This window comes from Balaenoptera musculus, chromosome 8 (genome assembly GCF_009873245.2).
Source record: "Balaenoptera musculus isolate JJ_BM4_2016_0621 chromosome 8, mBalMus1.pri.v3, whole genome shotgun sequence".
NCBI classification, from domain to species: domain Eukaryota; kingdom Metazoa; phylum Chordata; class Mammalia; order Artiodactyla; family Balaenopteridae; genus Balaenoptera; species Balaenoptera musculus.
The window spans coordinates 3,979,885-3,996,126 of NC_045792.1; the positions used below are offsets into that span (position 1 = coordinate 3,979,885).

The 16,242-nt window shown below is 40.3% G+C and overlaps 1 long non-coding RNA gene across 2 annotated transcripts in view; it reads right to left on the reverse strand.

Moving 5' to 3' along the window:
- LOC118899145 overlaps positions 1-16,242 on the reverse strand; it is a 69,676-nt gene that overhangs the window by 23,355 nt on the left and 30,079 nt on the right. For both annotated transcript variants that reach the window (XR_005020894.1, XR_005020893.1), the window contains exon 4: positions 9,214-9,288. This is a non-coding gene — a long non-coding RNA (uncharacterized LOC118899145). The remainder of the gene's footprint in view (positions 1-9,213; positions 9,289-16,242) is intronic.

Consider the following 16,242-nt stretch of genomic DNA (forward strand, 5'->3'; position numbering starts at 1 on the left):
TTTTCTTTTACAGTTCAAGGTTTTGGTGTAAAGCCTAAGAAATCTTTCTATACACAAGGTCATAAAGACCTGTATTTTCTTATAAAAGTTTAAAGTATTTTTTTTTTTTTTTACTTGTAGGGTTTTAACCCACCTGTGATGTAAGAGAGGGATCCAACTTTGTGTTTTTCCACACACATAATCAATTTTCCAAGCACCATTTATTGAACAGTCTTTGTTTTCCCATTTATTTATAATTCTACATCTATTACATATTGTGTCCACATATGTGTGAGTGTGTTTCTGGGCTTCCTATTCTGTTCCATTGATTCATTCTCCAATTCTTGCACCATCCCACTATGTCCAAATTTCTAAGACTTTTATTTTAAAATAAGCCTTCATATCTCATAGAACAAGTCCCACCTCTTCTTTTTTTTTTTTTTAACATCTTTATGGAGTATAATTGCTTTACAATGGTGTGTTAGTTTCTGCTGTATAACAAAGTGAATCAGCTATACGTATACATATATCCCCATATCTCCTCCCTCTTGTGTCTCCCTCCCACCCTCCCTATCCCACCTCTCTAGGTGGTTACAAAGCACCGAGCTGATCTCCCTGTGCTATGCGGCTGCTTCCCACTAGCTATCTATTTTACATTTGGTAGTGTGTATATGTCCACACCACTCTCTCACTTCCACCTCTTCTTTTTTGAAATGGAATCTCAGTTCTTGGCCCCTTGCTCCTCCACAGAGTCTCCCGGAGCCTGAAGGACAGTGTAGACTGTGTCTAACATCTGAGAAATCTGGCTGGTAGCTGCTCTGACGGCAGAGCAAAGGCAGGCATTAGGGGGATCCCACATCCCCAGAATTTATCTGAGTGAAGTGTGGAGGTATTTCCCCTGAGCCAGGTGTGGGCCATAGGAAAGACTTGTCTTTGTGGGATCATCTTAGACCCATGTAAGAGGGCCAGCTTCTATAAAGAACTAGAGCTGATGGTAAGCTAAGTAACCCGGTGGAAAAGATGCACTCTCCCATATGAATGAAATTGGAGATGAGAGATTCCCAGAAACAGAAGGTGTCCAAGAACGCCCACAGAAGACCTCCATGATAGAAGAAGTCAGCTTTAAACCTCTGCCCAGTCCAGGGTGGTCTGATAACCAGCTCGTAACAGGGCTGGGCCAGTAGGACCTTTCCTTTTGCTCCCCTCTCTTTCCCTGCTTCAATTCTAGAGGAGCCAGAGACCACCTAATGAGTGCAAGGGGAGGCGGAGAAAATCTAGTCGAGGAAGCAGACGGCACACATACCGTGCTGTCTATTCCCATTGCAAGCTTTCCACCTGTTGCAGACTCAGGCTGGGGATGAAGATAAGCTTCAACTTTGTGATGCTGGAAGTTTTGACTGTTACCTGGCACTATATATCTTAATTCATAAACTGATACCATTTCTCACGATCAAAGGACTTTTTAGTTGGAGTGGCCAAAAAAGTGAATGAGTTTTCGTTTATTCAGTGGCAAGAAAGAATTGGTCCACAATTCAGCTTACAAGGACAAGAGCAGGAGGCAAATAGTGATACTGCACAACTGTATTCCATGGATCCTACTCACTTGAAGTACTTATTATCTTTATTACGTTGCTGAATTAAATTTGCTAACATTTTACTTAGGAATTTTGCATCTACATTCTTAAGTGTGGTTAATAGATAATTATCTTGTCTTGTCCTTGTCAGCTTTGGTATCGAAGTTATACTAACTTCATAAGAAGATATGGGGAGCTGTCCCCCTTTTCTATCATCTGAAACAGGTATAATATAAGGACTGTATGTTTGTTGATGACTTTGTAAAACTTGTCTCCAAAACCATCTGGGCCTGACTTTGGGGTGACTTTGGGGTACAGGAGACTGGGTAATATAACCTATAATTCCACTTAGGTACCATAAGGTCTCAATCGCTGGGAAGCAAACAAAGGTGGGGCGCCATTCTCCCTCGGCATCGTGGAACCCTCACCCTCCTCTTAGGCCCCCTCAGGTAGCATGGATAGCCCAGGGCTCATGATGGAGGGAGAATGCCAGTGCCAATTTGGATATCAAGTTTTAGTAAAGCTGGATTTTTTTTTCTTTTTAGATAAAAATTAAATAGAAATTGAAGAGAAAGGAAAAATATTGCCTCCCATACACCAGTGGAACCTCTTATGCACCCCATCTTTGGAGACCACCGCACTAGAGAGTGGACTGAACATGACCAGCAGCTAAAGCAGTCCGCGCAGAGCCTCTGCGGGGAAAGGGAGAGGCAGGAAGAGGGGCTGGCGGTGGCAGCAGCCACGTGCAGGTTTTACCTGTGAGTCTGATCACAAGAGTCCCTGAGCGCACTTGCTAACAAAAGAGACTCCCAGACTTTAGCCCAGATTTACCAAATCAGAATCTCAGAGTGGGACGGGGGTGGGTGCCTGGAACCTGTATTTTCATTTTAATAACCACTCCAGAAGTCTTGTAAATGGGCAAGTTTGGGAAACACACAAAAGGAGAATAAGCATGGGCTTTGGAGTTAGGCCAGAGCTCCATAATCACTCACGCTTTAATAGTTGTGGGCTTACAGTGTGCCATTTAATCTCCCTGTGCCTCCGTGCCCTTATTAAGAAAAGGGGGTTAGTCGTACCTCCCTGGTAGGGTAGCCATAAGGATCAAATGAGAGGATTCATGTAGAACACTCTGTACAATGTCCAGCACTTGGTAAATGGTCATCTTTTTTATGGACAGGCTTCTGGTGGAAGATGTGAGGCTTAAATTTCCAACCTGCAAAACATTCCTTCGTGAGGCTGAGATGAAGGGACAGCGCCTCAGTTCTTGCCCGTTCAGCACTCAGTCCCACTTTCCTGGAGGCAGCAACTGTTTTTCTTAGAGAGTCACCACCACCTTCCAGTGCCGTTCAGGTTGATGCATCTGACCCTGCCCTTCACCTCCAGGGCTGAGTGTGATCAAGGCCTGGCCAATCAGCATACTCCTTTCCCCCTGGCCGCCATGACTGGTTCTGAATAAGGAGTATGACCCAAGTTGGCTCCAATGAAATTCCACCTTGGGACTTTTCACTAGAGCTGTGAGCCTGGAGCTGAGCTGCCAGCTTCCCTCTTGCCAGAGGAAGAGAGGGCCCACCTGAGAACGCAGCAACAGAGGAGAGAAAGGCTGAGATATGGGGAACATGGGACCAGAGCTCAAAGGAACTTTGAGCCCTGGAATCGAGACGTGCTGAAGCAATTCCATCCTGGGAATTTTCAGTTATGTGAGCCAACAACTTTTTTTTACTTAAGACAGTTTGAGTTAAATTTTCTGTTACTTGCATTCAAAAGGGTTCTGACAATGAGTTTTAAGGCACTTCTATTTTAGTCTTCAACTTACTGTATAATCATGTAAGCCCCTTTCTTGTCTGATACATTTCCTAACTTTATTAGGAAGAAGCAATCCCATGGCCTTAGCATTTAGACTTGATGGATAATGGAAATTGCTAAGGCATGATCACTCCCTGGGGATTAGACAACTCAAATCCTTTCCATCTAAATAGATTCTTTTCTCTCAGGGTGAGAAGGAGCTGATATTTAGATAGGTCTCTGTTTTTGTTCTCCAAACTCTGAGAAAGGTTGCCGTTAAAGGGCAACACAACAATTAAAAGCTGTTGGATACGAGAATGACACGCTTGGTTGGTATGCAATACTGTGCAGCTGAGATGATTATTCTCAATTAATGGGCAAACATTACACAATTGTCTCTTTCAAGTCCAGAGTGCTAATATATAATACACAATCAGAGGGCATTGTACATCGGAATATAACTCATTAGCCAGGGCCAATTCTTTACCCCTTAGAAATAAAATAGTCTGTTGTTTATGAAAGCCACAATTTGGAGTCTTTTAAATTTGCGGCTATAGACCAGGTGAAGGACTTCTATTTGGAAAGAATCCAAATGGAATTGGGAACCGAAATTCCTATTGGGAACTCATCATTAAGGCAAAATCAGTGTTAGTAGAATGGGGGTGGGAGGGAGACGGGCTTTGATCTCCTGTGCCTCCCACCAGGAACCCCACTCAAGGACTCTTGGCCAGTCTGGCTGAGGCAGCATCTGCCCTGCTGAGGGACATCCCAGAATGGACATGTCCCTGTGTGACTGCCCAGGGAACGCCAAACAGATTGGGTCATTTTATTCAAACCCGGGGGACTTGGCTGCCCAGGCACATGCTCTGTGGATGAACTCACTTTTGCTTTAGTCCACATGGCTGCCGAAGTCTGCAGCTCAGAGAGCAAGGGAAAGAGGTGAGGAGAAGGCAGGGCGGGAGATCAGAGAAATCTGTGGAAGAGGATCGAATTACTGTCGGATCACAGGGTGTGGGAGACTCTGGGACAGATTGATGGGAGAGCCTACCCGGCTGGCAGGGACCTGAGAACTGTCACAGATGGCTGCGCTGAGCCAGCTGCCTTGCTTGTGCAGGCGGAGCACAAGCTAAATGGGAGCAGGGCATCTTAACAGTTACCACAACACCCAGCGGTATATCAGCCCGCCTAACTGGAAAACAAAGCAGGCCTTTGGACTCCAAATCCCCCAGGCCAAAGCCATATCTACAATGTTACCCAGTGTCTTGCTTCACAGGGCATGTCTCTTATCAGTCTTTCAACAAACACCTATTAGAAACTTCTAAATATCAGGGCTGGCTGTGCTAGGTGCTGGGGATGTGAAGGAAATATGCACAGTACTCCCCTCTAAGGGTCTCACCACCTAGTAAACAATTATAAAAAAGGGAAAAAATGCAGTAGGAGCTGGGGTAAAGGAGAGCACAAGTACTACAGGCACCCAGGAAACAGGCACCAGCTTATGTTAAGTTGTTATGTAAAGCTAAAGAATTTGTATCTCCAAACATGCATGAACCACTCTTCAAATTCCACCCAACAGTTGTCTCTCATCCAATCCAGGCTCATACCTATGACCTCAGCATGGTAAAAATATCTCCCATGGCCCTTAAGGTCTAGTAATAATTTAATGTTTTGTTTTTCTCTGTATGTTCTCTGATGTGCTTTCATATCTCGGATGTCTTTCTTTTTGAGGGTGTTATTTACTCTGGTTGGTAGGATATGATATTAAAAGGTCAAGGTTTTAATTTTGTGGAACATTTAGCTTCATTTGGAAAGAGAATTAAGCCCCCACGATCAGAGGTTTACCCCTCAATCTAAGCCAGAGGCTTAGCAAATGTGAACTGTGTCCTTGCTTACTGGGGCCAGAGCAAGAGACAAAAAGAGGTTCGCTCCATCCAAACCCATCATCGTTACCAGATATTATGCCATTGACAGGACACGGCCATTAGGTGGTTTGGCAGCGTTACTGTGCTCATAAATAATGGTAAATATGAGCATGTGTGTGTGTGTGTGTGCGTGTGGGCATGTGCATGTGCACATGTAATGTTTTGCAATCTCCTTGAGGGCAGCGATAATGGTAATTATTATGAGCGGACAAGCGTAACCCCAGATACTGACAAGGCACACTCCCTCATATCTCTCGTGTCTGTGCTCAGCATCACCTCCTCAGAAAGCCCTTCCCTGATCACCACTAGAATGTACATTCACTGGGATTTTTGTCTATTTTGTTCACTGTCCACAAAATTAAAGACCTGGACTTTTAAAATGACATCTTCCACTGAGTACCTTAAACAACATAGTCAAGAAGAAAGATGTCCTATATATAGGATGAATAAACAACAAGGTCCTACTGTATAGCACAGGGAACTATATTCAATATCCTGGAACAAACCATAATGGAAAAGAACATGAAAAAGAATATATATAACTGCATCAATTTGCTGTACAGCAGAAACTACCACAGCATTGTAAATCAACTATACTTCAATAAAATAAGTTTAAAAAAAAAAGAAAAGAAAGATGACCAAGATGTGAAAACAGAGAATCTACACGGAGAAGAACACAAACATTAAATTGTTGCTAGACCTGAACGGCCTGGGGATAGTTTGACCCTGTTGAGGTCATGGATATGAGACTAAAGGGAGAAGAGAAAACCGTTGGACAGACACAATGGAAGACATGGCATCTGAAGAGTGGTTTATGTGGCTGAGGACAATAACGAACTCTTCAGCTTCACATCACAACTTACATGAAATGGTGCTACCTTCTGGGTGCAGCTCCTAGAACAGTGCCTGCCACATGATAGGCACTCAGTAACTTCTTATTGAATGTCAAGTGCTCTTCAATAAAGTTTTTATTTGTTTCCTGTCATTTAATTTTGTAAAAGGGTAGTATGTTGACATAGTTCAACATTCATTTTCGTGTAAAAAGGCAACACAAGGCCTTGTTCTTACCCTATTCTCTGCCTGACTGGTTCCCACCCAGCAACCACGTCCTGTAACCATTTTTATTACTTTCCTTCCAGACTTTGTTTATGCAAATCAAATACAACTATATTTTTATTTTATTATGCAAAAGATAACATACCATCTACTCTGATATTAACCTTACTTTTTTTCATTCAATAATATAAGTTGATGAATGGGTAATGTGGTATATTTATACAATAGAATATTATTCTACCATAAAAAAGAAGGAAATTCTGCCATTTGTGATAACATGGATGGACCTTGAGGGCATCATGCTAAGTGAAATGAGTCAGACAGGAAAGACAAATACTGCATGATCTCCTTTATATGGGAAATCTAAAAAAAAAAATCATACTCATAGAAGCAGAGAAGAGGTTGGTGGTTGCTAGAGGCTGGGGGCGGGGTGGAGAAACTGGGGTGAAGGCAGTCAAAAGGTACAAACTTCTAGTTCTAAGATAAGTAAGTTCTAGAGATAGAACATACAGCATGGTGACTATAGTTAACAATACTGTATTGTACATTGGAAAGTTGCTAAGAGAGTAGATCTTAAAAGTTCCCATCACAAGAAAAAATAATTGTAACTATGTGAGGTGATGGATGTTAACTAAACCTATTATGGTGATCATTTTGCAATACATACGTACATCAAATCATTATGTTGTACATCTTAAACTAATACAATGTTATGTCAGTTGTTTCTCAATAAAATGGAAGGGAAAGATATAATTTGGAGATTCTTCAAGTTCAATTTGGTGTCTTCAATTTTTTTTTTTTTTTTTTTTACAGTTCCAGTCAATTCTACTGTTTAAATGTTCCACAGTTTATTAAACCAGCCCATGTGGATAGACACTTGTGTTGTTTCCAATCTTCTGCTATTAAAAAACAAAAGCACTCTATACTATATAATAGTATAAATTCCCAGAGATAGGATTGCTAGGTCAAATAGTTTATGTCTTGGTAATTTTATATACATATTGCCAAATTGCCTTCCAAAGAGGTTATGTAAATTTAAGTCCTCACCAGCAATGTAAAAAAAAATGTCTGTCTTCCCACCACCTTGCCAACAGAGTTTTATCAAACTTAGAGTTTTGCTAATCTAGTAAGTAAAAAATAATACCTCAGTATGGTTTTTATTTGCATTTCTCTTGTGACACAGAGCACCTCTTTATTTCTATGAATGGATGGATACTTCATACCTTTCTTATGTTTCTGTTAGGTTAATCGTCTTTGTATACTTGGCTTATGAGAAGCACATTACATATACGGAGATTAGCCCTTTCTCTGTAATGTGAGTTTCAAAATTTTTTTCCAGTGGTGTGTTGGTCAGTGTTTAGTAATGGTCTCTGGGGAAAATAAATCCTGGTTTATAGCATTTGCCAAGTTCCATGATGTAAATATTCCCACCACAGCCAATTTCAAGCTACCAACATGACATCACTAAATGTGGAGTTGGGGAGAAACGTGCAACACCAGGCCATTATGTAATATCTCCATGATACAGACACAACAGATGTAAATCACTCCAAGAGCATGGATGATAGCAAAATGTAGTTAAACAATTAGAGTGATGAGTCTTTGAGCATATATTACCTTTGTATCATTCTTTATTTAATTATAAGTTTATATAACTTAATTTAAAATAATGGCTGTGGTTGACAACCAGCTTGCAAAATTTCTAAAATTTAATAATCAGCTCCTGTGAGCCAGTGCAGGCCATCTCCAACACCCCACTGCCTTTTATTCTATTTGTTTTCTGCCTTTTGACTTTTTTTTTCAAATGATGTTTTTCATCATGCAAAGGTTTCATTTTGATGTAGTTTTATTTATCAGTCATATTATTTATGAGTTCAGAATATTAAGTAACGGTTAGGAAGACCTTCCTCATTCCAAGATTATAAAAGAGTTTTACCACGTTTTCTTCTGACACTTTTATGGTTTCACTTTTACGTTTAAATCTTTAATCCATTTAGAGTATATGCTAGTGTACGGTGGGAGGTGAGGCTCCGACTTGCAGTTTTTCCATCCAGTTATCTCACAACAGCTGTTGAATAGTCCATCTTTTCCCACTGATTTGTAAAGCCATCGTTATATGATGCAGCTTTCTTGATTTTAATGAACATGGTATTTATCATTATTTGAATGACGTTTTAATTATGATTATAGTTTATAAACAGCTTCCCTGTGTCTGCTCATTTGATTCTTTAACCTACAGTGGTAGGTTTGGTAGATTATAATAGCCACCATATTTTCATGCCCAGCATACTTTCCCATCCTCTGTCTCTTGAATCCTTTAGGGAACTCCCCCTTCATGCAATGTGATCCTGGAGAGATAGTCAATTATGGTACACTGGCCAAATACTGTGTTATATATGCGATCTAGGCTGGCCAATCCAAAAATCCCAACACACGGTAATAGGCTAGGGTTTGGACATCTGACCTGAGCAAGGCAATATAATCTTCCCTGGGAATGATATTTGAAAAAGATTTTCTGTTGGAATTGTTAAGCTGGGAGATAAGTTCTTTAGATCTTCTTAACTGACACAAAAATTAAAACTATCTGAGAAAAAGCCAAACAAAAACAAGCAGAGCTAAGAAATGGAGAGCCAAAAAGTTTTAAAGGCATCATTTGGGTCTTTGGATCCAGCCTTGCCCAAAAGCCAATGCCCTTGGACAACCAGGAATAAAAGCCTACAAATTCCTTTTTTTATTTTTAACTTATGTTAATGTGTTCAATATGGCTTCTTATAATTTGCAGTCAAAAGCGTTCTAACCCTCTTCAATTGATATTACTGTTCCCACATTACAGAGGAAGAAACAGAGGCTGGTAGAGGTTAAATTCAATCAGTGTTAATGTGCTTCCCGCTCTTGGCTCTTACCTTCTGGGACCCGTCCTTCCAGCACTGGCAGCTCCTCACTTCGTATACTGTATCCCAAAGGTTTTCCGGTGATGACTGGGAAGAAAGGCCATATTAATGTATGGAGGCTGCTTACTATCTTCTAAAACAGGTAAGATTCTAAATTAGATCTGTTCTATTCCTCCTCATCAGCCTTTCTTTTCCTGTGGCAAGGTGAAAATCTCCCTGACCTGACTTCTCAATATGATCAAGGTTTTGGCTTTATCCTTGGTATCTTGGGCTGGAAAGGTGTAAAAGCTCATTATCCAATGATGTCACATTCAAATCAGCCTCGGAGCGTCTTTTCATATTGCGAGGAGAGATTTGATCCTCTAAAGTCCCTTTATAATTGGGAATTTCTTTATACTATCTAGAGTAGAATATACCTTAAAAACATTCTGAGTTAGAACCAGGTCCTCTAAAAATTCTCTTTCCTATGGAACAGCTAATACCTAGAGCTTCACAATTAGAAATGTTTTCTTTTAGCTTGAAATACAGACTTCTGTTAAAATGCAAACAGCCCCTGGACAGGTTTACACTAGAGACTTATTGGCTATGTGCACTTTAATGTGAATTCATTTAGCAGATTGGAACATATTTTCACTGAGGTAGTAGGAGGCAAAGGAGGATAAGTAGTCAGAGAAGAAAAAGGAGAGGAGAGGCAGGGGATACTAATGATAGGAGAAAGAGTGAAGAAATGGAGAGGTGAAGACAATTACTAAAGCTTTTCCTCCCAAGTCACTTCTGAGATACAGCTGTGAACCACAGTCAGGGTTAGGACAAGCTGATATGACAGTTACCATTAGGAATGAATTGAATTAGATTCTCTGAGCTCTGAGGGGAGGATCTAATTCAGCACCAGAACCAGCCATATCATTATCTTCACATTTTCTTCTACTTGGTCATTTTTGGCATTGCTCAAGACCCTTCAAGAGCTGGAATTAATATGCATCCAGAAATCAGACCCAACCATTTGTAGCACATAACTGCAGCTGTCCCACACTGTCAGCAAGCGCCAACTCCCTGAGCAATTTACTACCTGGACAGAAGTTCATTTCATAAGCTTATCTGTTCTCAACTGTCATCCAATAACCTAGTGGATTCCTCATCTATAAAATTTCAACTCTCCAAGCAAGTTCCTATTCCAAGCCTCCTTACAGTGGCTCAGAGTGTCTTTGCTCCACCATTTTTTAGTAACTACACACACCTTCACTTAGGTTACATGCCAAGTGCTCTGATGCTCTTTGGTGAAAGTCCAAGTGAAGGCAAAACTGGGTTAAAGAAAAGACTTCAGCAAAATGGCAGCCTAGGAAGCTCCAAGTTTTCATTCCCCAACAGAAATGTTTTTTAAAAAGGCAGAAACTGTCTGAACTAATCTTACTAGAGCTCTGGAAAACACTCAAAGTTTTATAGCCACCAAACAAATACCCAATCAAGAAAAAGCCATCTTGGGGCTTCCCTGGTGGCGCAGTGGTTAAGAATCCGCCTGCCAATGCGGGGGACATGGGTTCAAGCCCTGGTCTGGGAAGATCCCACATGCCGCGGAGCAACTAAGCCCGTGCGCCACAACTACTGATCCTGCACTCTAGAGCCTGCGAGCTACAACTACTGAAACCCACGGGCCTAGAGCCCGTGCTCTGCAACAAGAGAAGCCACCGCAGTGAGAAGCCCGCGCACCGCAACAAATAGTAGCCCCTGCTCACCGCAACTAGAGAAAGCCTACACACAGCAACAAAGACCCAACGCAGCCAAAAATAAAATAAATTTTAAAAAAGAAAAGAAAAAGCCATCTTCAAAATGGTAGGAAAGTTCTGTGGCATTTTTAGTTACCCTTACTCCACCCTTCCCCAGCATGGCAGTGGTTTTGGTCTTGAAGTGGTAGCAACCTGGTTTCCAGTATCATTCCTCAAACTAGAAGAAGCAGAGCAGAAATTATTTGCAAATTATTGTGTACATTTAAACTGTCTGGTGGATACCTGAAGGACTAACACAAGAGCCTGTCTCTGTTATGTCTAACTCAGAAATCAGGTGGTAAAAGTGGTGGACACTACTCATAAAACTTGCAAATGACTATAGACCCACAGACTCCTGGAGCAAGAAATTATAGGTGGAAACATACAATAGACCTTCTAAAGTGCAGAGGAAAATCTGGGGTAAGACTGGGAGTCTAGGACATTTGAAAGCAACCAAAAATATGGGGGGATTTAGGAAGCCATATGCACACCCAGGCAAGATGCATGCTCAGAAAATTGCTGAGAAGACCTTAAGATTTTACCTCAGACTGATTGCTAGCCTCAGAACTAGCCTAGCTAAGTATTGAAGGAATGCCCTAGTACAGAGCCAATCTGCAAACACTGGAAGAGTTCCTGGCACTCAAGAAAATTTCTATCAAAACATCTGATTTTGAGCTGAATATGAGCTAAAGGAACAGACTTCAGTGATCACATCTGACCAGCAATAGCCTCTGCAAAAATAGTTAGGAAATCACTCAAAACAAACAGACTATTATAGCCTTCAACAACAATAACAACAACAAAACCAGCAAACCCTGGGAAAGGGGAAGAATGTGATTTCCAGAGTCATCATATATTTGGCCATGCCCCTGGCATATGGGATATTAGTTCCCCATCCAGGGATTGAACCCGCACCCTTGCAGTGGAAGCATGGAGTCTTAACCACTGGACCACCAGGGAGGTCCCCAGAGTTAGCATATTATAATAGTTAAATATCCAATTTTCAGCAAAAGAAGATTGCAAGGCATAGACAGAAATGGGCAAACATTCAAAGGAACAAAATCAATTCACAGAAACCATTCCTGAGGAAGCCCAGACATCAGAATTACTAGATGAAACTTAAATATGCTCAAAGACCTAAAGGAAAACATGGATAAGGAACTAAAGGAAACCAGGGAAAATGATGTATAGATAAAATGAGAATATCAACAGAAATTATAAAAAGGAACCAAACAGAAATTGTGGAGCTGTAAATTAAAGTAATTGAAATGAAAATTTCACTGGAGGGATTCAACAGCAGATTTGAGCAAAGAGAAGAAAGAATCAGCAAGCTTGAAAATAAGACAATCAAAATCATAGAGTCTGAGGTGCAGAAACAAAAACAATGAAGAAAAGTGAACTAAGGGATCATGAAGTATACCAACATACACATTATGAGAGTCCCAGAAGAGACAAGAGGGGGGTGGAGATTATTTGAAGAAATAATGGCAAAACATCTCAACTTCGATGAAATAAATAAACCTACAACTGTAAGAAGCCTGATGGACTCCAAATAGGACAAACTCAAAAAGACCCAACCAAGACATATAAGCAAACTGTCCAAAGATAAAGAGAGAGTCTTAAAAGCAGCAAGAGAAAAGTGAATCATCATCATATACTAGGGATTCTCAATAACAATATCAGCCAATTTTTCACAACAAACCCTGGAGGCCAGAAAGACATGGGATAAAATCTTTAAAGTACTGAAAGATAAACCTGTCAACCAAGAATTCTATAGCTGGCAAAACTTTCCTTCAAAAATAAAGGAAAAATTAAGACATTCCTAGATAAACAAAAGCTGAGGAAACTGATGACCACTAGGCTTGCCCTACCAGAAATGCTAAAGGGAGTCTTTCAGGTTAAAATGAAAGGATGTTATTCAGTAAATTGAAGCTGTATCAAGAAATAAAGGTCTCTGATAAAGGGTTTAAAAGAAAAAATGCATAAAGAATAATTACAGAGCTATGTTACTGGGCACTGTTATGGGTGGTATTATGTCCCCCCCCCCACCACCACCAATTAATAGTTGAAGTCCTAATCCTCAGTACCTCAGAATGTGATCTTATTTGGACATAAGGTCATTGCAGATATAATTAGTTAAGATGAGGTCATACTGGAATGGGTGGACCCCTAATCCAATATGACTGGTGTCCCTATAAAAAGGGGAAATTTGAGAGAGGCATATGAGGAGAATGCTATATGAAGATGAAGGCAGAGATCAGGGTGATGTTTCTACAAGCCAAGGAGCAACAAAGATTGTCAGGAGACCACCTGAAGCTAAGTAAGAGGCATGGAACAGATTCTCTCTCACAGCCTCAAAAGATAGCAACTTGCTGACATGTTGATCTCGGACTTCTAGCCTCCATACCTGTGAGACAATAAATTTCTCTTATTTAAGTGACCCAATTTGTGATAATTTTTTAGAGTAGCATCAGGAAACTATTATAGGCACATAATAGATAAAGATGTAATTTGTGACATCAATAACATAAAGTGGCAGGGGAAGACAGACCTATATAGGAGTAGAGTTTTTGTATGCAGTTGAAATTAAGCTGGTGTCAATTCAAATTAGGTTGTTATAAATTTAGGATGTTAAATGTGATCATGATTATAGCCACAAAAATATAGCTAGAGAATATACACAAAAGGAAATGAGAAGGGAATCAAAATGTGTGACTACCAAAAAAAATGAACATAACACAGAAGAAAGCAATAATGGAGTAAATGAGGAACAAAAAAGCTAACAGACATACAAAAACCAAATAGCAAAATGATGGAAATAACTCCTTCATTATCAGTAACTGCTTTAGATGTAAATGGATTAAACTCTTCAATCAAAAGGCAAAGACTGGGGCTTCCCTGGTGGCGCAGTGGTTGAGAGTCTGCCTGCTAATGCAGGGGACACGGGTTCGAGCCCTGGTCTGGGAAGATCCCACATGCCACGGAGCAGCTGGGCCCGTGAGCCACAACTACTGAGCCTGCGCGTCTGGAGCCTGTGCCCCGCAACGGGAGGGGCCGCGATAGTGAAAGGCCCGCGCACCGCGATAAAGAGCGGTCCCCGCACCGCGATGAAGAGTGGCCCCCACTTGCCGCAACTAGAGAAAGCCCTCGCACAAACCGAAGACCCAGCACAGCCAAAAATAAATAAATAAATAAAATGGTTACTTTGTTAAAAAAAAAAACAAAAAAAACCCTCAGTTTAAAAAAAAAAAAAAAAAGGCAAAGACTGGCAGAATTGATTTAAAAACATGATCCAACTATATAATGTCTAAAACAGATTCACTTTATATCCAAAAACACAAGTGGGCTGAAAGTGAAACGGTGGAAGAAGATATCCCATGCAAACAATAATCCAAAGAGTGCTAGGGTGGCTATATTTGTTAGACAAAATAGACATTAAGTCAAAGACTGTTACAAGAGACAAATAAGGACTATATAAGATATTATATATCTATAAAAGGGTCAATTCATCAGGAAGATATAATAATTACAAGCACAGATGCACCAAACAGCAGGGCCAAAGACTATATGCAGAAAACCTTGACAGAATTGAAAGGAGAAATAGTCCTTCAAAAATAGTTGGACACTACAAACCCTACCTTCAGTAATGAATAGAACAACCAGACATAAGATTAATAAGGAATAGAGGGCTTAAACAACACCATAAACTAAATATATATATACATATATATGCAGAAAACTCTAGCAACAACAGAATACACACTTTTCTCAAGTGCACATGGAACATTCTCCAAGATAGACCATATGTTAGATGACAAAACAATTCTTAATAAATTTAAAAAGATTGAAGTCATGCAGAGTATCTTCCTATCAAAATAGAATGAAACTGGAAATCAAAATAGAAGGCAAATTAGAAAATTCAAAATTATGTGGAAATTAAACAACATACTCTTAAATATCCAAAGGGATAAAGAAGAGAAATTAGAAATTAGAAAATACCTTGATAAAAATGAAAATGAAAACACAACATATCAAAATTTGTGGGATGCAGAAAAAGTAGTATTAAAAGGGAAATTTGCAGCCGTAAAAATTTACATTAAAAAAAGGAGAAAGATCTCAAATCAATAACCTAACTTAGGGCTTCCCTGGTGGCGCAGTGGTTGAGAATCTGCCTGCCAATGCAGGGCACACAGGTTCGAGGCCTGGTCTGGGAAGATCCCACATGCCGTAGAGCAACTGGGCCCATGAGCTACAATTACTGAGCCTGCGCGTCTGGAGCCTGTGCTCCGCAACAAGAGAGGCCGCGACAGTGAGAGGCCCGCGCACCGCGATGAAGAGTGGCCCCCGCTCACCGCAACTAAAGAAAGCCCTCAGAAACGAAGACCCAACACAGCCAAAAATAAAAAAAAAAAATTAATTAATTAATAAAAAAAACAAACAAACCATGCAGCCAAAAATAAATAAATAAATTTATAAAAAAAAAAAAATAACCTAACTTATACCTTAAGAGAACTAGAAAAGACAAACAGGGAAGCTCAACACTAACAGACAGAAGGAAATAATAAAGATTAGAGTGGAGAAAAATAGAGAATAAAAAAAATAGAGAAAATCAACAAAACTAAAAGTTGATGCTTTGAAAAAAATCAGTAAAATTGACAACTCTTTAGCTAGATTGGATAAGAAAAAAAAGAGAAAACTCAAATTACTAAATAAGGTTGGGGGGAAAGGACATTACTATTGACTTTACAGAGATAAAAAGGATTATAAGAGAATACTATGAATAATTGTATGCCAACATACTGGATAATCTAGATAAAGTGGACAAATTCCTAGAAATATACAACCTACCAAAACTGACTCATGAAGAAAGAGAAAATCTGAATAGATCTATAATTAGTAAGAAGATTGAATCAGTAATCAAAATCTCTCAACAAAGAGGGCTTCCCTGGTGGCACAGTGGTTAAGAATCCACCTGCCAATTCAGGGGACACGGGTTCGAGCCCTGATCTGGGAAGATCCCACATGCCGCAGAGCAACTAATTCCATGCGCCACAACTACTGAGCCTGTGCTCTAAGGCCCATGAGCCACAACTACTGAGCCCATGTGCCACAACTACTGAAGCCCATGCACCTAGAGCCCGTGCTCCGCAACAAGAGAAGCCACTGCAATGAGAAGCCTGTGCACCACAACGAAGAGTAGTCCCCACTCACTGCAACTAGAGAAAGCCCGCACACAGCAACGAAGACCCAATGAAGACCCAATGCAGCCAAAAATAAA